The sequence below is a fragment of the Rhipicephalus sanguineus genome, chromosome 2 (genome assembly GCF_013339695.2).
Source record: "Rhipicephalus sanguineus isolate Rsan-2018 chromosome 2, BIME_Rsan_1.4, whole genome shotgun sequence".
In the NCBI taxonomy this organism is placed as follows: Eukaryota; Metazoa; Arthropoda; class Arachnida; order Ixodida; family Ixodidae; genus Rhipicephalus; species Rhipicephalus sanguineus.
In genome coordinates, this window is record NC_051177.1 from 183,590,327 (window position 1) to 183,602,764 (window position 12,438).

The 12,438-nt window shown below is 46.2% G+C and overlaps 1 non-coding gene across 1 annotated transcript; it reads left to right on the forward strand.

Annotated features, from left to right (window-relative positions):
• The first annotated feature begins 851 nt into the window (after positions 1–851).
• Trnag-gcc (transfer RNA glycine (anticodon GCC)) lies at positions 852–922 on the forward strand. The gene has a single exon. It is a non-coding gene; the product is annotated as a tRNA-Gly (tRNA).
• Positions 923–12,438: the final 11,516 nt, after the last annotated feature.

Here is a 12,438-nt window from a genome sequence, read left to right on the forward strand (position 1 = left end):
TCGTTGTGCCTGCATTTTCAACAGTGATGTAGTAGTGCACAAATTCTTCCGGTTGGTTTAAGTGTGAGCAATTTCCGCGCAACGGCACTAATACAGAAAAACGAGTAGTCCTGTTATATGTCGCTTTCAGCACTTAGAGTGCCTGTTTATTTTAACGAAGAGAAAAGCTTTTATGAAAACTTCCTCTTCGTTAAGCTTTTTCTTTGAATTCACAATATCCTGTCCTAGGACAGAATGTTAGACGGCATACGGCTCTCCCCTAGTAGAGTACATATGATACTCCAAATCGTTCACATTTTGTTCTAAATAACTCTTGTATAGTCGAGTACATCGTACTCTAAATCGTCGAACACTTGTTCTAAACACTCTTGTACGCTTGTATATGCGGCGATCAGTAGCAGTGTGTAGTGAAAAGGATTTCGGAACGATGTTACGCTTTCTGTAACACTAGAGGGATAAAAGGGCCTGGTGTCTGAACAAAATGTGAGCTAACCTTGCTATTTGAAAGAAGGTATACCATGGCAGAAAAAGTTTCGGGGGAGGCATGTGCCCGCTGTGCCGTCCCCTGGCTACGCCACTGCCACTCGCCACTCTCCGCATGCGGCCCGCGTGTTTGAGACACCTGGCGTACAGGGACAACATTGTCTACGACTTAGCAATGTGCATTGCGCTGTGCATGCGCTATTGTTTGTGAACGATCGATCTTACTGCCTCGGTAGAATTTGCGCCGCAAAAGCGTTTCTCTCAACGTACCATAGCTGCGGGAGAACGAGAACTCGGCGCTGCGGGTGACCTAGATCAAGCTAGACGTTGCGCAATAACATGTACTGTTTTGTGCTAGCTGGACATCGGCGTCGGTGGTTCAGTGGTAGAATACTCGCCTGCCACGCGGGTGGCCCGGGTTCGATTCCCGGCCGACGCAAGCTTTTTTTTTTCATAAACGAAATATTTTCGCCATATATTTTGTTATTAACCGCGGCGTAACGGCGTAACACCGAGCCAGCGTGGAAAAACTTTATTTAATAAACACTGAAGCTGGCAGCTGATCTTGTCACTCAAAGCAAAGGAAGATATAAAGATTTGGGCTATGATGTTCCATGAACAATAATGCGGCACTATATACTCGGCATGATAGCTAAGTAACTTTCGCTCAGCTTGAAGATCGCCGTTTTAGTGCCAGCTATTGTGGCCGCACAAGTGAAATGTGAAGACACTACAGTGCACTCAAATTTATGTGTACTTTAAAAACGCTCAGGTGGTCAACATTATCTCAGACTGCCGCACTCCAGCGTGTTATAGTAAGGTCGTGGTTATAGCACGTAAAACATCGTAAATTCATTTATTCAGAATCTACTATATTGTTTCGTGAATTAAGGAATTTCGAATTCATAATCTGAAGTTCGAAAAAGGCACAAATCAGTTAGTTGTATACGATGAAGAAAAATAACAATATAATTGATTTGTTTTAAATCATTGCGATATTATAAAGATAGCAGAAGGTATTCTAAAAAGGTTTCTTGATGGTATTGACGTGAATAGCGCGTGTGATACACAAGGACGAAGAAACGACGAGGACTAGCGCTGACTTCCAACTGAAATTTATTAACACAAACATAGAAAAACGAGAACAAGTAGGCACACGTGATCACCGCTCAATTGAATTGCGCATGACGGCAGGCATGGAGAGGGAACCAAGAACCAAAAAGAATTAATAAGCAAAAACCACAAAACCGCGAAAAGACGTCAGGAGAAGCAACCGGAGTATGTCTAGGTTTTCTGGCCGGATGAACTTAGGTAATCTATTTCTTTTTCAGTGAGGGCGATTGAAGGTTTGCTGATACAATTGCCTTTAGCGATGACTGCAGCTTGACTGATTATGCGCGTGCTATCCTGACGATGCCTAGCTAAAATCTGTGCGTTATCAAATGCTGGAGCGCACCCGCATTGTGAACAGTGCATTGCAAGAAAACCTTCTGTCCCTCTGCGTACCTTTTGGTTATGCTCCTGCAAACGTACATTAAGGCACCTGCTCGTCTGGCCGATATAAGTCTGTCCGCATGAGAGTGGAATGCTATAAACAACGCTACTAGAGCAGTCAACGAATTTATTCTTGTGGTTAATTTTGCATGCGCTTTCATCCCGTTTTAGAGGGTTGGTCCTGACACTCACACGCGCTGTTCACGTCAATATGGAATACCAACTAGCCTGGTCACACACCTTGCTTCAGTTCTTGATGGTGTTCAACTCAGCTTGTTCTGTGTCACTTGGAAAGGCTTTAAGCGCAGACATACATTATATACAGCTTGTCCCAGCTATCACGCAGCAAGTTTTAAACGAGGAACGTCACTACGCGAAGAACACCTAGTGCATATTGTTCCCCGTATACTGCAGTAGCCACTACTAATTTTTTGTTAATGAGGTTTAGGTAATTAGTCCTAATTATGTTTCTAACTCAACAAGTACTGCCCATACATACTACATATACCATACTACATATGCCAATGAGGCAAATGTAGGCATCCTCAAATGACATCTAACTGCGCTATTTTCAGCAACGTACTAATTGCGTTCTCATTTTTTTTCCTGCTGATAAAGAAAGACACAACATTTTAAAATCGGGCTGCGATAGTTGAAACGGTCTGTATACTATTTTTCAGGCTAAGTGCTGTTTAATGCAGGACATACTTGCGCGTCGCGAGACTCTGGACGACTTTTTTTTTGTTGAGCTTCATAGGCTATTGCTTACCCCGCTGTAAAAGCAATGAACTCTAAATAGCTGTATCGAAGTGGCCCTAAAGAAATTCGATGTGGATACTACGAAAAAGAATATAAAAGCACTAAAATTAGTAATCAGAATGATTGACTGCATTTCTGTAGAGACTGTCGATAGTGGAAAGTTTCACGCAAGGGAATTTTATCCTTCACATGTAAATCTCATGATGGCCTTTTGTTACTCTGATGCAGGAACCAGTTCCCTTTCTTGAATAAATGTTTGTCACCAATAGAGTTCCCATAGTTTCCTTTGTTTACTTGGAATATTTCTAACGTACAGGTGACTCATTTATTTGCGTAGTATTGCTACGCTTACCATTCTAATAGCGTTGTCGCATGGCAAACCTCCACCAAATTATATAAAGTTAACCTAATGTATTTTTCCCGCATGCTGTCAGACGACGAAAGTAAATTTAAATTGGAAATAATGAATATGGTTTTGATATAGCCTCCAGAGCCATCACTTCGGGGAAGCTAAGAAAACTTGAATTTAACACGTTTATATTTTTGAAACACTTGTTTTTTACAGCACAATGTTGCTCCAAGAATATATGCTTGTCGCTGTCCACGTGGAGCTACCCTCAGGACTGCGCCATACGTGTAAATAAAGTCGATTCCTCCTTGACCACGTTACGCTGTTTTTCGCAGCTGAACAACAAAAGTCAAATCAAGCGAACAGTATAGCGAAAAGTAACACGGGCACAAGACAGAGACGTTGACAGTAAACCAATGCACACCCTTAAAGGGACCCTAAACCACTGCGAGTTCAAAGACGAGAGAATGGTTTCTTTCTCGCCCTCACTTCTCTTCCTACAGGCGACATCACGTCCTCGCCGATTATTTCTTCATAAAGCATGCGCACAATGTCTATACTAAGCGTTGAGCTTATCAGGATTGCGCGCCTGTCGGCTACACGATGTTACCTCCGCTTGCCCATTCGGAAACGGACAAGACGAAGTGAAATCATTTGGTCGCGCATGATAGCCATGCGAGCCAATGAAGAACGGGTGGGCGACTCCATGGCGAAGCAGGGTAGGAAACTCCTCATATAGACTATTGTACGAATGGCTTTCGGTGCGGCCATATTGGGCTGTTAACTTGCCGTTATTTGTTTTGAACAACTAAGCGAACAACGCTGCGTTGGGCGTAGGCACGTGAAAACGGTTGGGTTGGTGCATTCAGCGTTTGCTGACATTATCAGTTCACGTCACGACGTACAAAAATAAGAGAATTTCGTTTAACAGCTCAAGGCGGCGGTGCCCACATGGCTTACGTAAAATAGTCTATATAGACCAATCGACAGTTTGTACCTTAATTATGTCCTGTGAATCAGCCATCTGACGTCACGAAGAGCGCCAAAAAGACCAGGAACGCAAGGAGAGGATAACACGCTCGTTTTTTTTTATTTTGTAGAGACTGTTTAGAGGCCCTTTAAGGGGGTTGCGCCGTGTGTATTACTGACACCCTTACACGCTCTTACAATCAAAACACTCTCATCATTGGAGGTTGCCAATCGTTTAAATAGCCTTATCACTGAAAAATAGGCGCTACCAATGAGACAATGTCCAATGACATCAGAATCGAAGGATAGACTACCGCGCATACACAAACGCAGCCATACGGAGAACCATAGCAATGCAAAATACCACATAAACTGACCTCTCGCTCTACACAGCCATACATGAACCACCTGGCATATATAGTCGAGATGCCTTGACTTGCCCTTCAGTGCCGGTGGGAGTATTCCCGTTGTGCAGCACTTGAAACCGCTTTAAGGGTGAAAAGGGGTTTTCATTGCCCTGAGAAAACAGTGCAACAGATTAGGAAAATACGAGTTATTGAGGAACATTTGAGAACGTCCCTGGCGTCGAGGTTACGCATTCGGTCTCGAATGAAATGCATTGCGTTCCCATAAACTCTTTCGCACTCGATTTGGCTTCAGTGTTCGTTGGAAAATAATCGCCTGATTTCGCTGTAAATATTTCGTTTGCAATGGATTGAGTTCCGTCACCTCGCTTTATTCGAAACCTCATTTTCATTGAACGTAATCAGTTTTCTGGCGCGGCAGTTAACGAATTACTTTGCGAACTAATGCCACTCTTCTGAAATACATCAATTCGTTGTGTGACAATGGTATTGGTCATCGTGAGTTGATATTTTTGTTTGAAATGTACGTTGCTTAGTTGAACATTTTTCCGGTAAATTCGGCGCAGCGATATTGATCATTACAGAATGAAGTTGCATGCGATGACCTTTACCGCGGAAAAATGCGCAGGTGCATTCCATTCTTTGGCACTGCAACACGTATGTCCATGTTTCGCATAAAGTGGGCATAAGTTATAAAAGCGACCTTCTGTTTGTCGGTGTGGAAGGTTCGCCTTCTTTGTTGGGTGCACTCTGGCAACTTACTTAAAACGGCGGGTAAGGTATAAAGAGTGCCGCAATGTAGCGCGAAGATAGAAATGAAATCCTATTCGGTAATTCTTTGCAGTGGACTTGCATAATCAGGGACAACGCAGCGTTTGCGTCTGTCGTCGAAAGTGGTATGCAGGATGGAATAAAATAAGCTAGCGATTGAAATAGATGTTTCCAGTCTAACTAATGCACTTGCAAAGAAATAATTGAAGTGATCAATTGTAAATGTCTTATTTTGCAATGAACGGTAGCATATCACAATATATAGCTGTTGTATTACAAACGTTTATACTTAGTGTAAACCTTATTAATTAGGTCCGAGCATCACGACACCTGTAGATATACCGGTAACATAATCACCCATAACAATAATGAGCTACCACCTCGCGTCGTGAGAAGGATAGTTCACGTTCCTTCAATTTCGTCCTTTCAAACTATGACAGGTAGAGTTTCTCAAGGATCAGTGTTAAGTGCATCAATATTTCTTCTCTAAAAAAAGGTCTTTCTTAATATGCGAAATATCGCTTTGATACGCTGGTCATTGATGCTTTTTTTTTCTCAGCCAAGTTTTCACGACTGTGAACAAACGACTGAACATTTCGCCCCATAGTCAACATGCGAGGAAACTTCAGTATTGACAAAAAATTATTTAATGTTTTGACCGTACAATAATTTGGCACAAAGAATATTCAAGCACACGTTTATAGACAGGTCTCGCATGATATGATGCCAGTTAAATTAATCAGTGTTTGTTTTCTTGGAATCTGAACCAGGCCTCGTATTTACAAAGCTTTTCGTTCGTAGTTGCTTCTCGCATATCATTCGCTGCCTGCTTACCCAAGCTATAGATGTAGTGTAGATGTAGATCCAAATATTTTGGCTCGCATACAACCTGGGGGATTGACCAAGAACCGGGTAACTAAGATAAAATATTTTTAAAAACTCACAGGGTCCCTTATGCATTAACATATGACGACTGAAAGGCGAAAGCCATCTTCTTTTTCTTCTAAGTCGATTTATTGATCACCCCCGCCCCCATCCGAGATACTTCTGTACCTAACGTGGTTTTCTTACTGACTCAAGGATCGGAGGCACTGCAGGCTTGTTGCACCTGAGCTGGTTATGCACTGCCTCCGCGATCGGCCCGCCATTGACCAAGCAGTGATGTCATGTGATGACGTCACCATGTGACGTCATAGTGACGTCACGACGACGCATCGAATTTTGGTGATCTGTGACGTCATGATGACGGCCTCCCGTGATGGCTTTTTGCATCACTCGTGTTGACACCGCCGACGCGCGACGTCGCCTGACGTCGCCAACGCCAACGGTCAATTTTCGCCCTTGCTGAGGCATCTAAGGCTTTCGCCTTAATATAAACGAGCGTGCTTTCCCCGCTCGCTTGCCACTTCTTCTTCTCCGTTGCTGCCGAGTATAATATTATTGCGATAGCAATTATATGGACATTCTCGGCGGATTTTCGCCGTCGCCGTCATGTTCCGGATATATATATATATATATATATATATATATATATATATATATATATATATATATATATATATATATATATATATAAATTGTGGCGAAGCAATTGGTACTGTTAAACGGCTGCGTTCTCCAGCGGCTCCTAGTGGGTCGTCCTCTTGTAAACGCCGCTCGCTCTCGGAGCCCGTGCTTTGGCCTGGACTGTCGCCATAGCGAATTGTCGCCGAGTCCCGTCCAATAAACCGCTTAACAAATTGGTGGAGGTGCTGTGCTCCCATTCGATGCCTCTGGAGCTTCGATCCCGTACCCTACCAGCTACCATGCCTCAAGACGCCGCCCAGCAGACGCCTCCGCCTACACCGACCTCATGCCCCGGTGTCCCTCGTATCCGCGACCCCCCAGTCTTCACTGGCGCAGATGGGACCGACGTGGAGGACTGGCTCGCGATCTATGAACGCGTGAGTGTCCCCAATAAATGGGACGAGGCGGGAAAATTGACCAACTTGGTTTTCTACCTCGCGGGTGTGGCCGGCCTGTGGTACAACAACCACGCATCCGATTTTACGACGTGGTCCGAATTCAAGACCGCCATCATCAACGTGTTTGGCCGCCCTCCCAGCGGCTACAGCGCGCGATGTTGCCTCCTTCCTACTACACAGATTCATACTGCGTCACGGTCCACCCCAAGAGCTTCTCAGCGATCGAGGCCGTGTCTTCTTATCGGAAGTCGTGGAAGCCATTCTGAAAGAGTGCCATGCTGTTCACCGCAAAACTACTGCTTACCACCCGCAGACGAAAGTGGTGGTTAGGCGCCGGTGTCGATGCGATGCGTAACAGCGGAAGTGCGGCCGAGAGAAGTTTGCCCAACATCGAAAGAAGAACGAAATTCTTCCAGCAGGCACAGAAGTTGGGAACGCTGGACCGATGTGAGGTCGTCAGCAATGGAGGACCTAAACACATCAGCAGGTGACGAATCGGACGTGGAAACAGCACTGAGCGTACCGGAACTGGGACAGTGCGTGTCATCGGGTGCGTCCATAACTTGTGCGTCTTCGAGGGGTTCCACTCTGCCAAGACATTCCCCTCGCACCAACGTAACAATGTATGGAGATGGGTTGTTAACAAAAATAGCGGTGCTGCCCTGAGTGACTTGGACGGTCGCGAAAGGTACCAGCAAGCCTCTCCTTGTGCAAACGTGGTCAGATGGCGAAATGAGCGCAATGGTGTCGGAGAGACCGGCGCAGTCGACTGACACAGCCGTCGACGAGTTTGGAGGCACTTTGGTATCGTCTTTGACGAGGATCTTGCTCGATACCGATGAAGTGTCTGCCGGCGTCAGATCTGAGAACGGGGAGAGTTCGATTTCGGCTTGTGCGCAATGAATTACGGCGTCGTGGCGGGAGAGAAAATCCCATCCCAGGATGACGTCGTGAGAGCATGCAGCAATTATAATGAACTCGACGTCGTACAAAACGTCCTGAATGACGACGCGAGCTGTGCATATTGCTGTAGGATGAATACTCTGGGAGCTCGCTGTACGGAGAGACATCCCAGAAAGTGGCGTCCTCACTTTTCGCAGTAATCGGCTCAATTTTTGGTCCATAACGGATACGGCGGCTCCAGTGTCGACAAGGGCAGATGCGGGAACACCGTCGACAAACACGTCTATCACGTTCGATGGGCTTCGCTGAGGGCTTTCGCAGTTCGAGAGCGTCGCAGCCCTTGCCTCCTGGACTGCGACGACTAGTTTTCCTGGTCGCGAGCGACCGGACGTGGGCGCATCGGCGACAGTGAGCGACGTCGTGGAGACGGAGAGCGCCGAGTAGATGGAGCTTGGCGTGACGTCGGTGACAGAGGCGTAGGTGGGGCGTAAAATGTGCGGTTTGACGGGCTGGTGGCGGGCGGCACGACTTGAGGCGGTTGGACGCGATTGCAGTAACGCGCCACGTGGCCGGCGTAACCGCATGCGAAGCATATGGGGCGGATGTCAGGTGTGCGCCATCGGTTTGCTGGAGCAGGGCCCGCCCATGGCGCAGAACGTGATTGACGGGGTGGCGACTGATATGACTGCATCGTTGGCTGCAGTCGTGGCCTCTGCATGACGTCGGCGTAGGTAGCCGGCACAGCCGCTTCGAAGGAGTGATGTCTAGGGGCGGCTTCGGCGTAACTGTGTGGGGCTGCCGCGGGTATTACTGGGGACGTCCTGGCGACAACTTGGGCGTAACTGAGTGGTGCAGGAGCTGGATGGTGCTGGTGGTACTCAGGCATGACCTCCGCGATTTCCTGCTCAATCGCTCGACGGAGGGGAGGGAGAAGAGTGGTTGACGGCTGTTGAACGTACTGAGGTTGAGCAAAGTCCAGCAGCGAGAACTGGCGCGCAATTTCCTCGCGCACGAATGACTTCACCTCTGCGAGCAAGGCGGAGTGGTCGGATATGGTCGACAAGCCAGCGAGCTCGGCGTCGCGGGATGGAGAGCGACGGGTCATCGACCGCTGCCGGCGCAGCTCCTCGTAGCTCTGGCAGAGCGTGATGACCTCGGCCACTGTGCTGGGGTTTTTGGCAAGCAGCATCGTGAAGGCATCGTCGTCGATGCCTTTCATAATGTGCCTCATCTTGTCAGATTCCGACATGGTGGCGTCGGCTTTCTTACACAAATCGAGGATGTCTTCAATGTAGCTGGTAAAGGTTTCACCGGCCTGCTGAGCTCGTTCTCGCAAACGCTGTTCGGCCTGCAGCTTACGAACCGCACGCTCGGCGACATGCTGTCAATGTACGTTGCCGCTGATCACACCAATTCGGATGCCATTCTGCCCTTCGTCACCTACGCCTATAATACCGCCCCTCAGAGCACTACTGGTTTTTCACCCTTTTTCTTACTGTACGGAAGGCACCCGTCGCACACCATCGACACGATACTTCCATACAAGCCGGATCCATCTGAGTGTGCGCCTATTTCTGACACAGCCAGGCTTGCTGAAGAGTGTCGCGAGCTTGCCAAGACATTTACGACGCAGGAACAAGAGCTGCAGAAGAGCATTCGCGACGGCACCACCACTTCTGAGCCCACGTTCCTCCCTGGAGCGCTCGTATGGCTCTCGGTCCCTACCACTGCAAATGGCCTCTCTTCAAAACTGCTGCCGAAATACGAAGGCCCATACCGGGTCGTCGAGCGCACATCCCCGGTCAACTACTTGATCGAACCCATCGAACCAGCTTCGGACATGCGCCGTCGAGGGCGCGACATAGTCAACGTGGAGCGCCTCAAGGCCTACTATGACCCACTCATAGTGACGAGCTGATAGGTCGCCGGACGGCTCCCTTTTCGTACCCGGGGTAATTGTGGCGAAGCAATTGGTACTGTTAAACGGCTGCGTTCTCCAGCGGCTCCTAGTGGGTCGTCCTCTTGTAAACGCCGCTCGCTCTCGGAGCCCGTGCTTTGGCCTGGACTGTCGCCATAGCGAATTGTCGCCGAGTCCCGTCCAATAAACCGCTTAACAATATATATATATATATATATATATATATATATATATATATATATATATATATATATATATATATATATATATATATATATAAATGCGCAAGAAAAAATAAAGCAGAAGGGAAAAATTTTGAAGCACCCTACCGGGGATTCGCACCAGAGACCACTCCCTCAACAGCGTGGTGCATTAGACAACCGAAGAAATTGGGCGCATGTGAATAAGGAACACCAGATGGTCAAAAACTTCTAAAGCCCTTCACTACGGCGTCCCTTATAGTCATATCGTGATTTCTGGGACGTAAAACCCCGACAAATATTATTATTATTATTATTATTATTATTATTATTATTATATTATTATTATTATTATTATTATTATTATTATTATTATTATTATTTTAATTATTATTGTTATTAATTTCGCCAAACCTGTTTCTAGGCATTTAGCTTATCAATACACTAGCATCTAGCGTAAGTGGAATAGATGTGTCACTATAGTTGTCTCCTCTGCAATCGGGCAAACTCTTGTCACATCCGTTCCTCTTTCACAATATCTATAATTGAGGTTCCACAGACGACAAACTAAAATCAGAACACTTCGTCACCCCAGCTTACACGTTTTTAAAAGTGCAGCGCCCGGCAAAGAATGCGCCGAACGCCACGGCGCTGGAGGAAACGCGCTGGGGACGCTCCAGGCGCCGTTGTTTGAAGAAACTGAAGGGGAAAAAATGTAAGAGCGTTGATATAGACGTCGTCGCAACTAGAAAGATGACTAAAACTACAAAACATGATAGAGGCGTTCGCGATCTGCCTCGTTTCGCACGTGCAGTTCACTCTTAATGCACCACATTGTTTGTTACAATCGCAACGGTGTCATCATTACGTTGGAAAGAACGGGCAACATTGTATGCAAGCTTCCCGTACGTAGGATCTTTCAGTTCATTTCAATGGGGCGCCATCAAACGTCACAGGGCAAGGGAAACGTGGTCAGGTGACCCCACGAAAATCTGGTTGAGGGTAGGGCTCCATTTTATTATATTTTTAGTGTTCTATAGGCTGAATAACTTCGGACACTATCGCTGCCGTTCTTGCTTCACTAATCTCTTCAGCCTTCAGTCTACGCAACCCGCAAGTAAACAATGACAAACAATGAGGTCTGGAAAAGTGTTAGAGGGTCCCTTTAAGCGCTCTATCCTATACCGCCACAATGGGAAGCATTACTTGTTTTTAAAAGGTTTTTCTCATTAGACTCTTATCACACATTTGATAGGGTTCATGTCGCTAGCAGCTAGCGCCATGAAATTGTAGTAGCGGTAGTAGTAGTAGTAGTAGAGTAGTAGTAGTAGTAGTAGTAGTAGTAGTAGTAGTACACCCTTAGCCAAAATAGTAAAAAGGTAGTAACTTCAAGCAAATAGGTAGTAACTGCAGCGGTTACTAACTTTCTTGGACCGTTACTACCTTTTTGCTCCCCGGCCGTTAACTACTTAATCTAATAATATCTATTGTAGATAACTGGAATCGCCTCAAAATGTCATTTTTAATTGGAAAATGGCGAAGAAAATCTCCACAGATCAAGAAAAAAACATTCTGCTATTCTGAAAACGGAGGAGCATAAGTTAACGAACAACTTAATGAATGGGGAAGTGCTATACGCGTTTTAGCACACAATATAAATTCCAGCAAACCAACAAGACATGCGGATGTGAAAGAACCCCGGTTGGTCAAAATTAATCCGGAGTCCTTCACTACGGCGCGCCTCGTAACCATATCGTGGTTTTGGTACGTAAAACCCCAGAAATGATTATTACTAGCCTTTTACTGCCTATGTACTAGCACAGGGATTCATTCAAGTGCTCTGAGGCTATGTTCGTGAGCTTGGTACCTTGTCTCGGCAGTTGTACATAAGGCTATGTTGTGGCAGTTTTATAACAAATAGACATGAGATACTGTGTCTTTTTTGCTACGGTTGATTAAAGGTCTTGTGCTACGCCCCCAAGCACATATACTAAAGTAGTAAGGTCTAGTACTCTAGGTCCACATTCTTGATAATTCATCCTGAAACACAGGTGCTCACCAGTACCAGACATGCATCTCAAAGGGGTAGGGACTATAAATACTCCTGGAGTACACCCGAAGTTCATTCCGTAATGTGTGTGACCTTATGAGTTTGAACAGCTGTTAAGAATGGGCAAATAATGTGGCAGAATAAACGCATTAGTATCGGTTACTACCTTTTTTAGGGGCGAAGCTCCTTAAGGCGGCACCCGTTCGTCCCTCG